At 40.1% G+C, this 16,191-nt stretch overlaps 1 protein-coding gene across 4 annotated transcripts in view; it reads left to right on the top strand.

The window, feature by feature from the left end:
* stau2 (staufen double-stranded RNA binding protein 2) overlaps positions 1-16,191 on the top strand; it is a 93,619-nt gene that overhangs the window by 8,320 nt on the left and 69,108 nt on the right. The window lies entirely within an intron of this gene.

Here is a 16,191-nt window from a genome sequence, read left to right as displayed (position 1 = left end):
GGATGTTTTGTGCATTTCTGGCCAAGCTGTTCCTTGAAATTGAATTTCTACACACAGTAATGAATGAATGTCAACAGGAAATAACAGTCCTGCTGAGTTACACAGGCGATTACACACACAGATGGTTTTACACACACACACACACACACACACACACACACACACACACACACACACACACACACACACACACACACACACACTGTCAGAGTGCAGCACTCAGCGGGGGAGAAACAGCGACAGTGTGGCACACGATCTTATCCTGTCCCGTCCTAAACGCTCAGGGAGACGTTTGTTTGCGTCTCAGCCGTGCAGCTCTGGCAGGGAGCTTTCAGAGCAGTAAGACAGCAAGGAAAAGAAGCAAATCGGAGCTCTGCTAGATGACATCATTCTTGAACGAAGAGACACAAAGAAACAGACAGGGAAAAAGAGAAAGGGGCAGACAGGCTGAGATGAAGAGAGAGATGTAAAAAAGAGGGGGTTGAAGATAAAATGTCAAAGAGAAAGACAGTCAACGAAGAGACATTAAGGGGAGCTGGTAGAAGGGTATTGAGGCAGATGTACAGATAAGGAGAAGGAAGCGAGCGGGAAGAACGGATAGAAATGGGGCTGAGACGTAGTAAAACAGAGATGGGCAGGAACGGGAAGTTGAAAGAAACTCAGCTAAAGGAATGAAAGGGAGAGAGATGGACAGAAAAAAGAAGGTAAGCAAAGAGAGAAAGTGATCCATGGGGGCTGATTGGAAGAATAAAGCGCAATAGAGAGACAGATGGATGAATGGGGGACAGCAAGAAACGAAAAGCAAAAGTCAAAAAGAGGGAGACATGAAAAGAACGGATAAGAGTAAAGATAGAATGGGAGAGTGAGAAATGGTAAAGAGAAAAGACAAACATAGGGAGAGAAAGAGAGATAGATATAACAAAAAGAAAGAGGCATACAAAAAGAGAGACAGAAAAAGAGAGAGACAGAAAGACAATTATACAGGAAGAAGGATTGAAAGAGGTAGGCAGAAAGCGAGACGGATATACAGATAGAAAGAGAGAAAGGCAAATAGAAAAAGAATTATACAGAAAAAAAGGAGATGGGTATAAAGAGATAAAGACAAAGTGGGAGAAAAAGAGAGAGGCAGAAAGAGATAGACAAAACAGAAAGCGAGAGAGAGAAATATATAAAAAAGAGATATACAGAAAGAGGGATAGGAAGAGAGATGGGCAGAAAGAGAGATTAATATATAGAAATAGGGAGAGAAAGAGAGACAGATGTAGAGAAAGAGATGGGCAGAAAGGGAGATAAATACAGTGAGGAAAATAAGTATTTGAACACCCTGCTATTTTGCAAGTTCTTCCACTTATAAATCATGGAGGGGTCTGAAATTGTCATCGTAGGTGCATGTCCACTGTGAGAGACATAATCTAAAAAAAAAATCCAGAAATCACAATGTATGATTTTTTTAACTATTTATTTGTATGATACAGCTGCAAATAAGTATTTGAACACCTGAGAAAGTCAATGTTAATATTTGGTACAGTAGCCTTTAATTTGCAATTACAGAGGTCAAACGTTTCCTGTAGTTTTTCACCAGGTTTGCACACACTGCAGGAGGGATTTTGGCCCACTGCTCCACACAGATCTTCTCTAGATCAGTCAGGTTTCTGGCCTGTCGCTGAGAAACACGGAGTTTGAGCTCCCTCCAAAGATTCTCTATTGGGTTTAGGTCTGGAGACTGGCTAGGCCACGCCAGAACCTTGATATGCTTCTTACAGAGCCACTCCTTGGTTATCCTGGCTGTGTGCTTCGGGTCATTGTCATGTTGGAAGACCCAGCCTCGACCCATCTTCAATGCTCTAACTGAGGGAAGGAGGTTGTTCCCCCAAATCTCGCAATACATGGCCCCGGTCATCCTCTCCTAAATACAGTGCAGTCGCCCTGTCCCATGTGCAGAGAAACACCCCCAAAGCATGATGCTACCACCCCAATGCTTCACAGTAGGGATGGTGTTCTTGGGATGGTACTCATCATTCTTCTTCCTCCAAACACGTTTAGTGGAATTTTGACCCAAAAGTTCTATTTTGGTCTCATCTGACCACATGACTTTCTCCCATGACTCCTCTGGATCATCCAAATGGTCAATGGCAAATTTAAGACGTGCCTGGACATGTGCTGGTTTAAGCAGGGGAACCTTTCATGCCATGCATGATTTCAAACCATGACGTCTTAGTGTATTACCAACAGTAACCTTGGAAACGGTGGTCCCAGCTCTTTTCAGGTCATTGACCAGCTCCTCCCGTGTAGTTCTGGGCGGATTTCTCACCTTCCTTAGGATCATTGAGACCCCATGAGGTGAGATCTTGCATGGAGCCCCAGTCCGAGGGAGATTGACAGTCATGTTTAGCTTCTTCCATTTTCTAATGATTGCTCCAACAGTGGACCTTTTTTCACCAAGCTGCTTGGCAATTTCCCCGTAGCCCTTTCCAGCCTTGTGGAGGTGTACAATTTTGTCTCTAGTGTCTTTGGACAGCTCTTTGGTCTTGGCAATGTTAGTAGTTGGATTCTTACTGATTGTATGGGATAGACAGGTGTCTTTATGCAGCTAACGACCTTAAACAGGTGCATCTAATTTAGGATAATAAATGTAGTGGAGGTGGACATTTTAAAGGCAGACTAACAGGTCTTTGAGGGTCAGAATTCTAGCTGATAGACAGGTGTTTAAATACTTATTTGCAGCTTTAGCATACAAATAAATAGTTTAAAAATCATATACTGTTATTTTTTGAATTTTTTTTTTAGATTATGTCTCTCACAGTGGACATGCACCTACAATAACAATTTCAGACCCCTCCATGATTTCTAAGTGGGAGAACTTGCAAAAAAGCAGGGTGTTCAAATACTTATTTTCCTCACTGTATATAGAAAAAGGGAGAGAAAAAGAGGCAGAAAGGGAGTGAGACAGGTATACAGAAACAGGAATAGAGAGAAATATACAGAAAGTAGGAGAGAAAGAGAGACAGAGATAGAGAAGTGGAAAGAGAGAGAGAAGGCATGAGAGATTTAGAAAAGGGGAGAAAGATGGGTGGAAAGAGAAAAACAGAAAGAGGGAGGGAAAGATGGATGGGGAAAAGGAAGAGAAAGAGATGGGTAGAAAGAGAAATACACAAAGAGGGATCAAAAGAGAGACATAAAGAAAGGGAGAGAGAGAATGATATAAGGAAAGAAAAAGAGACATGTAGAGAAATAGAGAGAGAAAGAGACAAATATATATATATATATATATATATATATATATATATAGAGTGAGGAAAATAAGTATTTGAACACCCTGCTATTTTGCAAGTTCTTCCACTTAGAAATCATGGAAGGGTCTGAAATTGTCATCGTAGGTGCATGTCCACTGTGAGAGACATAATCTAAAAAAAAAATAATTCAGAAATCACAATGTATGATTTTTAAACTATTTATTTGTATGATACAGCTGCAAATAAGTATTTGAACACCTGAGAAAGTCAATGTTAATATTTGGTACAGTAGCCTTTGTTTGCAATTACAGAGGTCAAACGTTTCCTGTAGTTTTTCACCAGGTTTGCACACACTGCAGGAGGGATTTTGGCCCACTCCTCCACACAGATCTTCTCCAGATCAGTCAGGTTTCTGGCCTGTCGCTGAGAAACACGGAGTTTGAGCTCCCTCCAAAGATTCTCTATTGGGTTTAGGTCTGGAGACTGGCTAGGCCACGCCAGAACCTTGATATGCTTCTTACAGAGCCACTCCTTGGTTATCCTGGCTGTGTGCTTCGGGTCATTGTCATGTTGGAAGACCCAGGCTCGACCCATCTTCAATGCTCTAACTGAGGGAAGGAGGTTGTTCCCCAAAATCTCGCAATACATGGCCCCGGTCATCCTCTCCTTAATACAGTGCAGTCGCCCTGTCCCATGTGCAGAAAAACACCCCCAAAGCATGATGCTACCACCCCCATGCTTCACAGTAGGGATGGTGTTCTTGGGATGGTACTCATCATTCTTCTTCCTCCAAACACGTTTAGTGGAATTATGACCCAAAAGTTCTATTTTGGTCTCATCTGACCACATGACTTTCTCCCATGACTCCTCTGGATCATCCAAATGGTCATTAGCAAACTTAAGACGTGCCTGGACATGTGCTGGTTTAAGCAGGGGAACCTTCCGTGCCATGCATGATTTCAAACCATGACGTCTTAGTGTATTACCAACAGTAACCTTGGAAACGGTGGTCCCAGCTCTTTTCAGGTCATTGACCAGCTCCTCCTGTGTAGTTCTGGGCTGATTTCTCACCTTCCTTAGGATCATTGAGACCCCACGAGGTGAGATCTTGCATGGAGCCCCAGTCTGAGGGAGATTTACAGTCATGTTTAGCTTCTTCCATTTTCTAATAATTGCTCCAACAGTGGACCTTTTTTCACCAAGCTGCTTGGCAATTTCCCCGTAGCCCTTTCCAGCCTTGTGGAGGTGTACAATTTTGTCTCTAGTGTCTTTGGACAGCTCTTTGGTCTTGGCCATGTTAGTAGTTGGATTCTTACTGATTGTATGGGGTGGACTGGTGTCTTTATGCAGCTAACGACCTCAAACAGGTGCATCTAATTTAGGATAATAAATGTAGTGGAGGTGGACATTTTAAAGGCAGACTAACAGATCTTTGAGGGTCAGAATTCTACCTGATAGACAGGTGTTTAAATACTTATTTGCAGCTGTATCATACAAATAAATAGTTACAAAATCATATATTGTGATTTCTGGATTTTTTTTTAGATTATGTCTCTCACAGTAGAAATGCACCTATGATGACATCTAAGTCACGTCTAAGTGGGAGAACTTGCAAAATAGCAGAGTGTTCAAATACTTATTTTCCTCACTGTATATATATATATATAGAGAGAGAGGGATACTGATATACAAAAACATATATAGAGAGAGAAAGGAGAGAGAGAGAGATACAGAAAGTGGGAGAGAAAGAGAACAAGAGAGAAAAGTGGAAAGAGAGAAGGCATGAGAAAGATATAGAAAAGGGGAGATGGATGGGCAGGAAAAAGTGATATGGGATGAGACAGAGAGAGAGAGAGAGAGAGAGAGAGAGAGACCGAGAGAAAAGGGTTGATATATATGTATGTGTCTGTATTTGTGTGTGTGAGAGAAACAGTGATTTAAAAGGTGGTGATCATCGTCATCATCATGACAACATATTTTCCTTTATTAGCAAATAGACATTTGGAAAAAAGTCAACATTATTATTAAACCTTTGGTCAGTTAATGTGTGTTTGTGTGTGTGTGTGTGTGTGTGTGTGTGTGTGTGTGTGTGTGTGTGTGAGAGAGAGAGAGAGAGAGAGAGAGAGACTGTAAGAAAGAAACAGGTTTACACAAAACACAAGATCAAGTTCAAGTTACTTCTAAACATTTAGAGCTGAAGAGAAATAGCAAGACACATATATTAAAAGGGGAGAGAGAGAGAGAGAGAGAGAGAGAGAGAGAGAGAGAGAGAGAGACCCCAGGTTGGGGGGGTAGTGGTTCTGTAAAGAGACCCCCAAGGGGTTCTGCAAGAGACATATATATTAAAAAGGGAACTAGAGATAGAGGGTGAGATGGGCTGAAAGAGAAAAAACAAACAAACAAAAAAAACCTAATATATATATATATATATATATATATATATATATATATATATATATATATATATATATATATATATATATTTAGAGAGAGATACCTTAATTGGAAAGACAGATATACACAGAGAAAGATAGAGGTAATGGAAGGGGAAAGAGAGATATTTAGAAAGAGAAACATTTGGTGAAAGAGAGAGAATATTGTAGTGAATGGGGAACATATATCTATGTATGTATCTATATTTATATTAGGGGTGTAACGGTGGACAAAATTCACGGTTGTGTTTAATTTGGGTGCGGTTACGGGGAAGAAATGCAAAACATAAAATTGCTTGCAAACGCAATATTATTATTAACATTTGTGAACATTAACAGTTTACATTTTTAATTTTAGTCTTAAATAAAACGCCTGCTTGGTTGAATAATCTATAAAATAAAATTGATAAAAAAAAGTAAATGGTACAAATAAAATGAATGCAATACCTTTTTTTTTGGATTATTCATTCATTCATTCATTCATTTTCTCCCGCTTATCCGTAATTCGGGTCGCGGGGGCAGCAGTCTAAGCAGGCCCCCGCCTTCGACTGCTGCCCAATCCTCACAGCACCGTCCCTTACGGTCCCTCCTGCAGGTGGTGAGCCCACGGGAAGGCGGCCCCACGTCAATCCGACGTCACGGACCTTGATATTTCCCTCATAAGGGACCCCCGGAGCATAGAGGGTTAAGGGCCTTGCTCAAGGGCCCAAGAGTGGCAAGAGTTTTTTTGGATTATATTGATTCAATTAAGTAATTGATTAAATTGGCACAAATTGAATTTATTAAATAAAAAGAATCAATGAAAAAATATTAAAATATATATATCAAATAGTTTACATTTGTTGTTTTCTTAAGATACTGTATGTTCTGCTTAACTGTTCTACTTATTTCAGCACACTTTAACAAAAATCTTCCATTCTTCATTCATTCGCTCCCATGATACGCGGATCCGTCAGGATATTCTTCTTTCAAGAGAAATTCTTGAAATTGTACATAAAACGCTAAAGAATCCTTATCACGAAAAACTAAATCTGAGTTTTACAAGGTACTACAAATCGTATTTTAGGTACGGAGTAAGTAGCCACAGTGACACTGCTCTAGCTCTCGTCCCCCCTCCCCATTTAGTCCCTATTTACTGATCTCTAATAACCTCCACTCTTCTGTGATGTTCCACTAGATTTTGGAGTATGGAGATTTGTTCTCATTCAGCCACAAAGCCATGTACTGATGTAGGTGAGGTGAGGTGAGGAGGACTGGGGTGCAGTCAGCATTCCAATTCATCCCAAAGGTGTTAAATAGGGTTAAGATCAGAGCTCTATAGCAGGCCACTCATGATCTCCTTGTGCACAGGGACATTGTCATTCGCCTTCAACTCTGTGGTAACTTTGGGGGGAAAGAACCACATATGGCTGGAAATGTCCAATTGGTGTTCCAATACTTTTCTCCATATAGGTTACCTGCGGTCTTCTAGTTGAAGGGAACATTTTATGATGCCACATCCAAAGACCTATTGTCTAATTTTGTACCTCCAACCTATATAGCTTATTTATGAAACATTCTTGAGTGACCTGAAGCAGCTTTGCTTTGAGTAGAAACTCTGGAATGATATTGGTGAGGAAAAAGCTCGCTAAAAACATGAATATTGTTTACTTCGGGTCAAACCGCGATGCGCTATGTGTATTCTGACATCTTTCAATCAGAACCTGCATGGTATTATTCAGCAATCTGAGCTACAGGAGCAATAAAAGCTTCTTGACTTGACTTGATTTGACTTGTCTGTTGGATCGGACCAGACAGACCAGCCTTCGCTTTCCACGTGCATCAATGAGCCTCAGCTGCCCACGACCCTGTCGCTGGTTCACCACTGTTCCTACATTGGAGCACTATTGATAGACACTGACCACTGCAGACCAGAACATCCCACAAGAGCTGCAGTTATGGAGATGCTCTGACCCAGACGTCTAGCCATCACAATTTGGCCCTTGTTACACTCATTCAAATCCTTCTGCTTGCCCATTTTTCCTGCTTCTTACACTTCAACTTTGAGGTCAAAATGTTTAATATATCCTACCCACTCTCAGGTGCCATGATGAAGAGATAATCAGTGTTATTTACTTCACCGTTCGTAATGTTAATATCGTTGTAAAGCATATGCTGATTTGTAACGTCTGGAGGATTTTTGTTGTGTGTGAGTATTAGCTAATTGTATACCTGCAAATTAGAATAGAAGTATACGAATGAGAAGAACGACTGACAATCTCTCAAGAAGGAACCCATGAGGGGAACCGAAATTCCAAACAGAAACAAATAAGGAACCACTCCGGTCTCTACCGGATAGTGGGATTTTAATATTGTCAGGGAATCGATTGCGGTTGCGGTTTCCTTGTTTCCGCTGCTGCTCGACTTCCCGAGCTGATTTGTGTATGAGTGTGTGATTGCGTCAGCGTAGCTGCTTCAGCTGGAACAATAGCGAGGCAAACCAGCCATGCTGAAAATGATGATATTTCCTGCTCTGATACTGGGCGGAGAGAAACATGCTCATGGGAACACCTGAACCGCAACGCTGTTTTCTTTTCATAAAGTCATCATTAGCAAGATGCAACGCATTAGTGTGTGTGATTCAGCGTCCGTGACCTTTTGTGGGCCGGCGAATATCTGCGGAATGCTGGTAGGAGTGTCGGAATGGTATAACAACAAACTCGGATGCGTTGTTGCTAATGACCTTTCAAACAGTTCAGTTGCTCATGACAGACTGTAGCATCGGTATAGATAATGACAACGCAGGAAACACAATTTAGAAAAGGGACAAAATAATGACAAAATTGCAGTTTAAATAAACAAATGATTTTCTGCTCACCATGGCTGCAAAGAGTGCTTATTAAAGTTACCATAGACTTCCTATTATGTTACAAACTCCTTCTCCTCTGATCTCTTTTATCAAAAAGGCTTTTTTTTTCTCTCTTGGATGTTTTTCGTGTTTTGCACCACTCTGTTCTGTATCAGTTCTAGAGATTGATGTGCGTGAAATTCACAGGCGGTCAGCTGTTTCTGAAATACCCAAAACAAGCCCACCATGTCACAACTTTTCCCCCATTTTGATGTTTATTGTAAGTATAACCTGAAGTGCTTGACCTCTATCAGTTGGATTTTTTTATGCATTGTGGTGCTGTATGAATGAGCAGGTGTAAAGGTGTTTTTCTAATAAAGTGGAAGGTAATTGTGCTTTGTTTAATATGAGAATTGTTACTTTCAGAAATAATAAAAATACAGGTAGTGCTAGCTAGGTAGTGTTGGTTTGCTAATCAGCAGGTTAGCGATGAATTGGATTGAGCTCAGAACTCGGATTTATGTAATTTTCAGCAAAATGGATTTACAAAGCAAGAGGGCAAAAACAAGCTACTCGGCAAACATTAATGATCACAGGTTTTCTCAAAACAGCGAATTGTATGAGACAGAATTCTGAATTAAGGGGTGGGTTTTTTTCTTTATTTGTCCCAGTCAGAGCTCAGACATTTTCATCTAACAAATTTCCAGATGGTTAACTTAGCAAGGAATATACCATATTACAGATGACACCCTATCATTTTAAGGAGTTGAAGACATTCTTTTAAAAAATCCCATGTGCCTTCTAGAATGTTTGCTAGCTTAGCTAATTTACCAAGTAGCAAACAGTTATTGTGTGCAGAGCCTCTCAAAAGTTTAGAAACACTTGGCCAAATTTTGAGTCATGGGCACGTTTTCTTTTGTTTCTATGCAACAAACTATGGAAAAACACAAGAATTGGACAGTGAATGACTGAAAGAAAGATTAAATGTGTGGGACATTTTTGTCTTTAACAGAAGATTTTCTGAAAGATGGAGAGCAGGTGTTAGCAGACTGCCTCATCCCCACAGTCATACATGGAGGTGGAAGCTTAATAGGTTGGGGTTGTTGTAAAGCAGGGAACATTGCAGATTTTTTCCAGGTGAAAGGAATACTAAACCACCATGTCTACAATTCCATACTTCAACATCATACCAACTTTACCACACAAGACAATAACCCAAAGCATACATTCAAGCTCTATAAGTATTATTTAGTGTTATAGAGTGTTATCTATTATGGAATGGCCTGCCTAGTCGCCTCACCTAAATCCTAAAACCTGGGATGAACTGGATCGCAAGGTCAGAAAGAAATTCGCAACTAGAGAAGAACACCTTTGTCAAGTTTTACCAGAGGCATGGCAAAGTTTTTCAGCTTTGTTTGGAGGAACAAATTGCCAGATGCTAAGACTGTATAAAGCTGGTATTCATGCTAAAGGAAGGATTTTTTTCTTTTCTTTTTTTTTTATAAAAAATAAAGTTTAATAAAATAAAAAAATGTTAAATAAAATTTAACATTGGTAAATGTATATATCTGGTCAAAATAAATCTTCATACTGTTTATTTACCTGAGTTTGTTGCATGGAAACAAAAGAAACATGCATGCGTCTTTTAAAAAACCATTAAAGACTAGGTGTTGGATGACAGTAACTGCTTTCAGAGTGAAATTTTGTGAACTTCATTTACACATTGTTTTTAAATTAAATGAAGGCCACGACAGCATTAATGGAAAACTGACTAGCTGGGATCTAGCTAGCAGCTACCATGCTAACTGTGAAGAAACTTCAACAACGTACGTCGTGTGTGTATTGGGAGCAGCATCAGACAGCATAGGTTTCATCATTTCGGGTGTGTGTGTGTGGGTTTGTGTGTGTTCAGCGCAGCTGTGTGTGATTAGGGGTTTTTGTGAATCATCACCAGCTCTCCCTCATAAGCCTCATACCGAAAACTTGATCACCGACGGAGATTTCCTTCTCCGTCCTTATCTTGTTGGTTTAGTAAAGAGCAGCGGCATCCAAACATTTTGAGGTCAGATAGAGGAAATAGCGGTGCGTCACTGGCAATCTGTACTTACAGAAATAACGCCCTTAACAGGTGTAAACCTGTCACTCATAGGAGGCGGAATTGATTAGCTGGGAGTCGTATGCTTGTATGTAAATTTATTCATATACTGACCTACACTACATGAACGAAAGTATAGGGACACCTGTCTTTTCCAGCCATATGTGGTTCTTCTCAAAAATTGTAGGCACATGATTGTATAGGATGCCTTTGGATGCGCTACCATGACATTTTCCCTTTATGTGACCTACGAGACCCAAACCTGTTCCAGCATGACAATGTCCCTGGTTTTATATGGTTTACATGGTTTGGAGAGGAAGATCTTGAGTCTTAATGGACACTGCCGTAATTCAGAATAAAATCTGCATTAAAGTCTGGAACAAAAATTTGTTGAATTGATGTAGAAGTTTTGGAAAAAACTTTAGATCATGTTTCCAAATAATTACACAATTTAATTTAAAGCTTATAGTTAAAAAAAAAAAAAAAAAGGAATTTTATTCTTTATTCATAAGCTTATGTGGGTTCATTTATTCAGATTTTCTACCTGTATGTACGTTGAAAATTATATAATTTTATAACGTATGGTTGTTAGAAAGCGTTGAGCTGATCGTGTCTTTTGGTTTCCAGTAAAAAAAAAAAAAATGTTAATCAAACACAATTTTTTGACAACGAAACAAAACGTGTATTGTGACTGCAGTTCAATTCATTTTAGATCGCGCAAGTATTTTTTTTGTTTTGTGTTATTGTGTTTTTCCTGGGTTGCCAGATTTTCTCAATGCTGACCGTTTCCAAAATCTTGTATTCATGTGATTGTAAAAATAATCTAAGAAATATTTATAATTTGGCCATATGTGAAATGTTGATTTATTTAGTAGGGCTGCATGATATGGAATATATGTTATGGGATATACGAAATATTATGTCTTATATACACTATATGGACAAAAGTTTGTGGACACTTAACAATAAGATTGGTATTTGCTTATTGAGTAGAATAGAATAGCCTTAATTTGTCCCATATACATTACAGCACCTGGGGTCAGAGCGCAGGGTTGGCCACAAGACAGTGCCCCTGGAGCACAGAGGGTTAGGGGCCTTGCTCAAGGGCCCAAGAGTGGCAGTTTGGTGATACCGTGGCTTGAACCCCAAACCTTCCGATCAGTAACTCAGAGCTTTAACCACTGAGCTACCACCTCCTTAGTCCTATTCCACTTTTAGTGGAATTATCTCCACTTTTCTGGGAAGATATTTCACTAGACAGATATGGCTGAAAAAGTCAAGTGTCCCAAAACCTTTGTCCATGCAGTGTCTATATTCAAAAACTATCAACAAATAAAAAAAAATGTCCAGCAGGAACAGTGTCCATCAGAAACGCTAATCGAGATAAAAAGCAGTTCTTGAATGAGGGGAGGAGGAGCCAATCTGGCAACCATGATTCAGCCTTTGGTTTGATATGAAGCTTGTGGGATAAAGTGAGGCATCATTCACGAAAAGCATATACAAATACAATTTGTACTTATTTTTTTAAGCATCTTCACAATTTAAAGAGAGATTTCAAGCAAGCAACATTAACTGTCGTGTCGAGGGGTTGGGTTGTTGTGTAGGAATGGGTGGGATTTGGTGGTCAGAATTCCTTCAGGCAGTAATAATATTAGAAACATTCAGCCCCACGCACACCTCTGCTCCGAATGAGGAAAACAGTTTGGGCAATGTTGTTTTGGTTAATCGAATTATTCGTTCATACTCCTAAAAACGTAGCTGTTTTTCCTGCTCAGGCTCGAGGCGGATATGAAGACTGTCCCGGGCATAAGGGTGAGAGAACACCCCCCGAATGGGGTGCCATTATTTAATGTTATTCCTCGGAAGCAAAAAAAAACAAGTAGATAAACTAGAGTTAAGTCGAACGTCTGATCGAAATGCAAATCACACGAAAGGACAGAGAAAAGAACTGAAAGAAAGATGTGTATCTGCCTTTCCAAGCATTAACACCGCATTAACTCCTGAAATTATGCGAACAGCACATGGCGTGTCATTATGAGGGAAGCAATAGAATTTATTTTTTCCTCAGAGAGCGCTCTGATTAAAAATCAGAGGTCACCCCTAGTGTCTCGTATGCGTCCGATGCTATAACAGGAGAGGAATTTCAATTTCCCAAGCTCATTTAAGTGTCAGGACGCCCGGATGTTTCATGCCGCGTCGAAGCCGGAGCAGAACTGGGTGAGAGCATACGGGGCGGTTCACCCCAGAGTCGCATTTTAAGCGGGATCAGCCAAAAACTGAAAAGCACACAGCGTCTCTCTTTGTCGGAATGCATTCATTGTGTCAAAACACATGAGAGTTAGTTAGGCACTGAGGCTAGCGTTGCTCAAGAGTGTGAAAAGTGGATAGTTTGGACAGTGTTTAAACTGCATGGCTAAAAAAAAACCCTGTTTGCCTAGCACTACCTGGATTTATGTTATTGTTATTATCCAAAACACTTCCGAGGAAGAACATGATTATGGCTTCATTATGGCTTCTGCTGTTTTAAACTTTCTACTGAGATACTCAGCAATGAACAACTCGGCCTGTATGGAGGGTTTGTGTATTAGGGATCTCCATAACTGAGGCTGATGCAATTCGCATCTCGAAGCATAGCCAACGATATAATGCATTAAAGATGCATACTGTATGAAGCAGCTACCGATGCAATGCGATACGTTTCACCCCCTATTACGATGCAGTGCGATCTGATTCCGATTCGATCCATCACAATTGCGAATTAATGCAATACGATGCTACACAGTTCGATATGGTACAGATAGTTTGCTTATATTTCTTTGGCTTAGACTGACAGCAAATCATCAATTTACTTAAGTGCCTTCTGACTTCCAGGGCATGGCCCTTTCACAGGCCTTTGTAGTGCATAAACAAAGATTAAATGCAGCTCTACCTCTGCCATGTTAATCTGCATTCTATGTGTCTCTCAGGACACGCCTCGGCCTCTGTAGTGTTGTGCAGTAGTGGTGCTGAGAGAACACACTTTAGAAACAGTTTAGCGAGGAGAAGTCAATCTACCTATAAAACATTGGTTTCTAAATGACTCATGCGACTATTTTTAAAACGATGCATCACGATATAAAATTTATTTTTTCGGAATCGATCACTTTTATGCCGAATTGTTAAATATGACCATTTCTACTGTATATATTATGACCCACTTCTTAAATTCCTAGCTAGCGGCTCTTCATTTTCGTAGGTTTGGAGTGGAAGATCTCCAGCAATAGAGCTCTGACCTCAACCCTACTGAACACCATTTGGATGAATTGGAGTCCTGACTGCAGCCCAGGCCTCCTCAAATCACCTACATCAGCACCTGACTTTACTAACACCCTTCTCACTGAATGAGCACAAATCTCCACAAAATCTATTGGAACACTTTTCCCAGAAGAGTGGAGAAGATTCAAATGGTAACTCAATGTGGAATGCGAAGACAAAATCTTATAAATTGGTGACCTCACACTTTTTTCCACCTTTCAACATTTAATTGGTGACCTCATGCTGCCAGCAATAATTGCTTGACTGGATCAATAATCTCCTGCCCCTACGGATAGATACGTGTTTCAGACGTACGTTTCATGTCACACTTTGATCAGGCCAGTATAAATGTCATTTTCTTGCCTTGGGGATGTTTTCAAGTATAATTTTCTTCTTATGTTTTTTCTTTTTAAAGTCACCCGATTAGCATCTTCTCTGATGTTTGGTCTTCCAAGGCTGTTGACTGATATATTCAGACATTTGACTGGTTTTCAGTCCGTCACCTTCAGATGCCAAAAGATGTACAAGAGATAATAGAACTGTGAGATTTAGGACACAGACCATGGAGCTTCGAGTACGCTTTCTTTGTGGTAATCCAAGACAAACATAACTTTGATCATGCTAATTCAAATGTGGTTTAAGAACAGGGCACTGAACTAGCCAACAACATTGTTTGAGGAAGCATGAACTTTATGGAATAAAAACCTTATATGCGTATGTTTTAGTAGTTTCGCACGTGCGCGCGCGCGTGTGTGTGTGTGTATATGTGTGTGTATGTATGTGTGTGGTGCTTCGCCCTTTCCTCCTGTTAGGTGTTCCCACTTTGGCTTGCGTTCCTTTTTAATTCAGACCAGACGGTCCTCTCTCTCTCTCTCTCTCTCTCTCTCTCTCTCTCTCTCTCTCTCTCTCTCACACACACACACTCTCACACACACACACACACACACACACACACACACACACACACACACACACACACACTCTGTGTGTGAGAGCAGTTCCTTTCCCACGCTGCGGCACCTGTATTCACCCACCATGACACCCAAATTCACTCCCCCCCCACATCCCCCAACCCGACCCAAACCCCCTCCTCCTGAAATGTGGCACCCCATGGAATTCTGGGAGTGAACTTCAGTATCACTGCACAGAAAACATTAACTTTTACAACTGGATATTGAGTGAAATTCATCATTTTTATTGGGTTGGAAAATGTTATTTTTAAACTCCTTAAAAGGATAAAATTGGCCACATTTCTAAGGATGTCACCTATAGACCAACTTCGAAAAGCATATTAGCAAAATCTGGCAAATTGTATTTGGGTGCCATTAGGGTTGCACAAGCCAGTGCACTCTTAGACACGGTCCCGAACCCGGATAAATGGGGAGGGTTGCATTAGGAAGGGCATCCAGCGTAAAACATGTGCCAAATCAAATAGCGGATAACAAACCAGAGATGGAAAAATTCTGGAGTGAGTTAGATGAAGTGGTGGAGAGTTAACCTAGGAAAGAAAGATGATTAGGGTAGACTTCAGTGGGCATGTTGGTGATGAGGTGATGGGTAGGTATGGCCTAAAGGAGAGGAATGTGAAATAGCAGATGGTGGTAGATTTTGCTAAAAGGATGGAAATTGTAGTGATAAACGCTTATTTTAAGAAGAAGAAGGAGCATAGGGTGACGTATAAGAGTGGAGGAATGTGCACACAGGTGGACTATGTTTTAAGCAGGAGATACAACCTGCTACTTACTCTAACACTTCTACCACTAGTAATACTGATATATCCACTACTATTGCTTATACTGTTATTATAATTACCGTTCATGCTACTGTTACTACCATCATAATACTACTATCACCATTAACAACCCTTATACAGTAATCCCCTGTTTATCGCGCTGGTTACGTCCCTTTTACTTCATTTTACTTCATTTTAGAATTAATAATTATATTTTTAGTAATACATTTCATTATTTTAACATTAAACTCCATAAAAAAACAATTCCCTGTAAGTTTTTTGGTCTATTTTTTGGAGAGACCGGGAAAATCAACCAAACTAATGCAATTCCATGATAAACCGGGGGCACGAGATATGAACCGCGGTAAAGCGGGGAATTACTGTATTATTAATCCAGTGCTACTACTGTCATAGCTAATACTGCTGCTGTTATTATGACACATTAAAAAACTTCTATTACTATTATCACTATTGCTATTACTACAGTATCACCACTACTGCCTTTGCTACAACTGCTATTAACACCAACACTACTATTGCTAATACGCCTCCTATACACCATTCATTTACTCTAAATA

The sequence above is a fragment of the Silurus aristotelis genome, assembly GCF_946808225.1.
Source record: "Silurus aristotelis genome assembly, chromosome: 25".
NCBI classification, from domain to species: domain Eukaryota; kingdom Metazoa; phylum Chordata; class Actinopteri; order Siluriformes; family Siluridae; genus Silurus; species Silurus aristotelis.
Note: the sequence above shows the minus strand (reverse complement) of the source record. Positions and strands in the feature narration are given on the sequence as shown.